This window comes from Pelobates fuscus, chromosome 11, assembly GCF_036172605.1.
Source record: "Pelobates fuscus isolate aPelFus1 chromosome 11, aPelFus1.pri, whole genome shotgun sequence".
NCBI lineage: Eukaryota > Metazoa > Chordata > Amphibia > Anura > Pelobatidae > Pelobates > Pelobates fuscus.
The window spans coordinates 34,793,115-34,799,951 of NC_086327.1; positions in this window are offsets into that span (position 1 = coordinate 34,793,115).

Sequence of the window (6,837 nt, forward strand, 5' to 3'; positions counted from 1 at the left end):
TTGAATGGGGACGTGGGCCGCTGAAATAGCTGAACGGATTACGTTTAGTGATCTGTAGGATCGGCCCAATGAGAATAGGTGAGATAGGAAGTTCAAAATGGTTGAAATAGTGGCCGTAAATGGATCGAAGTTTCGTTCCAGACACCAAGTGGACCAGGAATTCCAGGCGGATAGGTAGCATCTTCTGGTTCCAGGGGCCCATGAGTCCCATAGTAGTTCCTTAGCAGCCTGCGATAGTTCGCCGACTTGCCAGGAGCCCCTGAAAGCGTCCAAGCCACCAGATGGAGACGATTGTCTAAGATGAGAGGATGCGGATTGCCTTTGGGATCTGTGAGAATGTACTGATGATGAGGTAGTAGGAGAGGATCGTTGCATGATAGAGCTAGGAGATCTGGGAACCATGGTTGTCCCCTCCATAGTGGAGTGATGAGTACCAGCGAGGTTTGCTGGTTCTTCAGGTAGTGTATGGTCCTCGCTATCATGGCGAAGGGGGGGAAGGCGTAGGCTCCCGTGATTGGCCATGGTTGTAGAAATGCGTCTACTGCTGCACACTCCGGGTCTGGGAGCCAGCTGAAGTATAATTTCATTTGTCTGTTGTTGCGGGACGCAAATAGATCTAGGTGGAGTGGACCTAGGCGATCCGCGATGTGGTTGAAGATTTGTGGATCCAATTTCCAGTCGCTGGTGTCCCGCCAGTGGCGTGAGAACCAATCCGCTGTGAGGTTCGTCTCTCCTGGGAGGTATTCCGCCGTGAGGGAGATGTTGCGAGGTAGGCAGAAGTTGAAGATGTCTTTCGTTATTTCTGATAGGAGCCGGGAGCGGGCTCCGCCTAGGCGGTTGATGTAGCGGACTGCGGAGATGTTGTCCATCCGGAGGAGGATGCAGCAGTCCGACTTGTCCTTCGCTAGGCTTCGGATGGCGAAGGACCCCGCCAGAAGTTCTAGGCAGTTTATATGTAAGTTGAGGTCCTGGGATGTCCAGGCACCTCCTGTCGATATATTTCCGCTCGTTGCGCCCCATCCCCAGAGGCTGGCGTCTGATTCTAGTATCATGTCGGGAGCCTTTCCGAAGATGGCTCGGCCGTTCCACGCCTCCATGCTGTCCAACCACCATCTGAGTTCGTCTCTGACTTCCTCTGTCATCGGGACCAGCTGGTCGTAGGAGGGGTTTTCCCTGAGGAAAGAAGCTTTGAGACGTTGCATCGCCCGGTAGTGAAGTGGACCCGGGAATATAGCTTGAATGGAAGCAGAGAGAAGTCCCACTATGCGTGCGAGGGCGCGGAGTGGAATGGTGTGGCAGCGGATGGCTCTGCGTAATTCCTTGCGGATGGCTGAGATCTTTGCTGTTGGCAGCCGTAGGGTGCTGGAGATGGAATCTATCTCGAATCCCAGAAATTGTACCGTCTGTGACGGGGAGATAGCCGACTTCTGAAAGTTCACTATGAAGCCCAGAGATGACAGGAGATCCGTGGTATACCGTGTGTGACGTATCAGTCTGAGTCTGTCTGAGCAGAACAGTAGGAGGTCGTCTAGGTATATGATGCAGCGAATTCCTTGCGCTCGAATATGTGCGACCACGGGCTTCATCAGTTTGGTGAAACACCAAGGGGCCGAGCTGAGGCCGAAGGGGAGGCACGTGAATTGCCAGGGAAGGCCTTGCCAGTGGAAACGAAGGTATTGTCTGCAGGATTGGTGGACGGGAACTGATAGGTAAGCGTCCTTGAGGTCTAATCTCGTGAACCAATCCTTGTCTTGTAGCAGGTCTCGTAGAAGATGTATGCCTTCCATCTTGAAGTGGTTGTAAGAAACGAATTCGTTGAGTAGTCGTAGGTTTATGACGGGCCGAAGGTCTCCCGTTTTCTTCTTTACTAAGAAGATGTTGCTGAAAAAGCCTAGAGGGTCGGAGGCGGGTTCGATCGCGCCTTTCGAGTATAGGGTTTGAAGTTCGTCGTCGATGAGAGAGGTGTCTATCCTTGAGTTGTGGATGGGACGTGTTAGTTCCGTCTGTCGTGGTTCGTCTACGAAGTCTATGACGTAGCCTTGTACCGTCTGAAGGACCCATGCGTCCGTGGAGATGGAGGTCCATTCCTGAAAGAAAAGGGATATACGACCTGCTGTATGCATGGGGAGAGGAGAATGAGTGAAATGGTTGCTTACCTGAGGAAAAACGAGCTCTGCCTCGGGTGCGTGGTCCTCGACCCCTGTCTGCGCCTCGAGTGTAGGAGTATGGGCGATATCCCGCCTCTGGGTAAAAAGGTTGGGGTCTCGTAGAGCGGGGGCCTGAAGGCCAAAATCGGCTGGCAGCACGGCCCCTTTGGCGGCCAGCCCGTCCAAAAACACCCCTGGTAGGGTTTTGTCTGAAGACTCTACGCATAGAAGTCTGAGCCTTGTTTAAGGATGCGTAGACGTTTACATGTCTGCTTAGCTCTTTTAGGAAAGCTTCTCCAAAGAGCTTGCCCTGTGCCATAGGACCTAGTTCCTTGGTGCCCAACTCCACCAATTTCCCGTCATTGCGGAGAAGTGCTGCTTTGCGTCGCTCAGAAGATAAGGCGACATTGGCATTACCCACAAAACAGAAGCACCTTTGTGCCCATTCCCGCACATCATGCGCCCATTCTCGTACCATAGTAGCGTCAAATTGATCGGCTTTGGTTAGGGCGTCGTCAGCTAAAAACATAATTCTGGACAATGGTCCCACAGCATCCAGGAGTTTATCCTGTACCCCTCTGAACCCTTTCTCCACACCTTTGCGTGGGTCGCGGCCACCTCGCGACATAAAGGTGGTCATCACCTGGTCAAATTCTGGAGTGTCCGCAACGTGATCAGGTAAAAACGGTCGTGGGCATTCCGACCTTAAGCGGTTGCGGACTGTCTTGTCCATGGACTTCCGTAACCAGAGGTGCATGAACCTCGCTAAGTGGTCGGGCGGTGTCCAGTCGCTTGAGCGTGGGTGTCGTATTTTTCGTGGGTCAAACTGTTTTTGCCCTAGCGGGTCTAATATAGTGTCTTCATCTTCTTGCGGGGTCTCCGCAGTGTCTGGTTCATGGGGTTCTCCCGTGAACGTGTGTTGTGGGAAAAAGGATTGGGATCCTGAATCTGCATCCCAAGCGTCTTCGTTGGAATCTGAGTCATCCGCTTGCCATTCATCTATGATGGCCATGGGTTTAGCTTGCGATTCTTCTTCATCTGAAGAATACTCATGTTGCGGGTTCGGGGTGGTGGCTATAGTGGGTTTAGCGCGTTTGGCGGGAATTTTGCCTTTAATAGGGTTTTGGAGACCCTTTTCGCCTTTCCAGTGGCGTTTGCCCGTGAAAGTTTCTGGGCTTTTGCGTGATTCTGGTTCGTCAGAATCTGAGTCATTGCGGGTTGTGTGGGTTTTTGATGGTTTCCTCTTGTCGGGACCAGAGGCCATCATTTTGGAGAGAACTTTCTCCATGGAGGCGGATACGGCCTCGTTTACCATATTTTGGAGCTCTGTTGTCTGAGAGGTCTCCATAATGCCTGAATATGTTTGGCACAGGGCGTATAATAGAGGTCAGTATTTTGTATAGTGACAGAAAATAAGCTGTTGTGATATTTTTATGCGAGCCCCAGCAGGGTGTAATAATTTGTTTTCGTTGTACAGAGTACAAAATACCCCAGCAGGGTTCAATAAAAGGTAATGGTTTGAGAAAAACCAAATAACCCCAGCAGGGTTGTAAATATATATAATACCCCAGCAGGGTATGTAGTGGTATGAAAGGGAAGGTATACCCTCCGGGTTCTGTCCAAAGGCAGAGTATAATGCCAGAAATTATAGTAGTAATAGATAGTGCCAGGAAGGCAGGATGCAAACCACTGGTTGGGATTTTTTGTTCTGGGCCTCACCCAGGTTGTAGAGGTGGCCACAAAGCGACCTCTGTAGCAGCACAATTTAAGGGCAGCACCCCAAGTATGCACAGGTATAAATACCTAAGTGCTTAAACAGCTTTACAACGGTTTTAAACAGCTAAAAAAGCTTAACTGACCTCAGCGACAGTATCGTACAAAAATCCGTGAAGGGAGCTCCTGTGTGACCCTCGCGGCACTCGCGGTACTCACAAAATGGCGTCCGTAATCTCGCGAGATGCGTGATTAAAGATGGCCGCCGTGAGTGTAGCCGCGGCTGGAGCCGAGCCGCGGGAACTGAGTGAGAAAGGCCGATAGCCGGTAAAGTTCTGGGGCCGCCCGAGAGTGAGAAAGGCCGATAGCCGGTAAAGTTCTGGGGCCGCCCCAAGGCTTAGAGTAATTTTAAATCTATTATTACCAAAAATTCTACGAAAGATCACTCAAACAAAAATGTTACTTTTTTTTATCACAATCAAGTTTGTAAAATTTCAGACCATAAAATAAAGTCCAAAACTACGCATTTTACATCTAATAACACAAAAAACTTCTACCCTATAAAAGACCTCATATTCTGCAATACTAAGAATGTGATATATTTACTTGAGTTCCCATGTGACTTACAATATGTTGGCATGACTTTGAGATGCTTAAAAACCAGATTGGTGGAGCACAGTCAAGATATTATAAAAGGATTCCCTAACCACTCTGTATCCAAACACTTTTTAAAACATGGAAACAATCCAAAATATCTAAAATGTATAGGGATCCAAAAATGAAAACTCCCTTGGAGAGGTGGAGATATTAAGAAAAAATTAGGTAAAAAAATAAAAGTATAGGGGGTTTTCTTTTAAAAACCCTTGCCCCAAAAGGTTTAAATGCATACTTTGAGCTTTTTAACATTTTATAATCCGTGTATTGTCAGGGTATTTATATCGGCAGACATTTTGTGCTATGATAGAAATACAAAGTGTATATTCTGAATTCACTTTGAACAGACCAGACTCCATTTTGTTATTTTCAAGTTAACAAAGAGACACGAAATTTCTATCCCTTCTGTAAAACTGACCGCTTTGCCCGAGCTGAATGGAATGTGTAGTATAAACAACCCAGTGATACAATGAAAGCAGGGGGGTGGACAGACTGTCTAAAATGCTAATGGAATAGAATAAATTCTAAACCCAGACATAGGTGACAGAAGATTAAATAATTAAATTTTATTTATATATGTACAAAGTCCCATTGTGAGTGGAAGTTGAAACTTAGTTCACAAACTGTCATATTAGGAATTACTACAGAAAATGGAGACACATAGTCTGAGAAAGACCCTTTGAAGTGAAAGGATACTTAAAATTATGGCACTATACAGATAAGCCAAAATGACATCAAAATAGCCACCAGGAAAAGTTAACACTTTCCTGGATAGGTATGTTTAGTGGGACAAGACTGCCATCTAGAGCCCAAATACTAAAATGGTTACCTAGAAAGGAACCACACCCACAGTGTTCCCATTGGGTAATTAGCCACTGACGAACAAAGAAAATTTCCCTTTAAAAAGTTAAGAGAAAGGGGAGATTGAGATTCAAGCATCCGAGCATTCAGAGATGCAGAGAGGGGGCAGATAAATGCAAAGAGTCTGGGACAATGCAGAGAGGCCTATGACACTCAGAAACTCTTACACTCCATGCAGAGAAAGAGACCCTTGACACTTAGCTACCTGAGAATATCTGATGAGAAAATATCTACTTAACTGGTAAATATACTGCCATTTAATTAATTAATTAAAATTAATTAAAATTAATAGAATGATATATGACTGAATAAATCACGATCAGATTTCCATATTTAGAAATCTTAGTAATAAGAAATACATTATTAAACTTTTATTCTGCAGATAAAACACTAATTCTGTATTTATGTGACATATCACATGTTAGCATATCGTGACATTTATTCAGCTGTATTGATTTGCTCTAAAATAAGATAAAATATCTGTTAGACAAATTAATTAAATATCAGCTTATAGAACATGTTAGATTCCTTTTTATTTCAATGGATCTAGGAAGTGACTAATGACTGGAAATGTTATTTTATTTAAAATTACAAAGGAATAGATCTTAACCCCTTAAGGACCAAACTTCTGGAATAAAAGGGAATTATGACGTCTCACACATGTCATGTGTCCTTAAGGGGTTAAATCCCTAGAAGAGGTCTATTTCTAACTGCCAGCTGAAAGTTTTTATGGCTTTACGCTGCACGCTGAGGAATTCTGTCTCTGTGTGAAACTTTTTCTCTCTCTCTGTGAAAGAATCGTAAATCAGTCTTGACAGCTATGTTGTAGATTCTAAACTATGTTAACCAGTGGAAGCATAAATTGCCACTTTGTATTGCATATTGTTTTATACTGAATATTCATTGATTATTGTTACGCATGTTACTCATTATTATTATTTAAAATGTCACAATAAATTATCTATTTTCATAACAATTTGTGATTTATTATATGATATACATTTCACTTATAAACGATACGTTCTTTGGGATCTGAGAATTAAAATAGTGGGTAATTCTCATCTGTTTAATATTATTAGCCCATAAATATCCCCACAGTATATATTTATTTGCATTATTACCTTTTATTTTATTATTCCTGCATTATTATTCTGTTTTATGCATGTAACACATGTATTTTTGTAAACTCATAACCTGTTATTGCTATTATTATATAATGTAAATCCCATTCCCTTTCCAATATAAGCACTATTATAAGTTTATGATCCTTTCCCTCTCAATATGACTATCACTTCCCCTACCCCAACTCATCTGCATATAACACCCCCACATAACCACGCATACGATGGTGAGATACATGTCTCTTATGCATATAGTCTCTCTTCTATCTAATTAGCATTCCTATGTAGGCTACCCTAACTCCCTTCACCCTCAAATTACTCCCACTATCTTTTTTTAATTT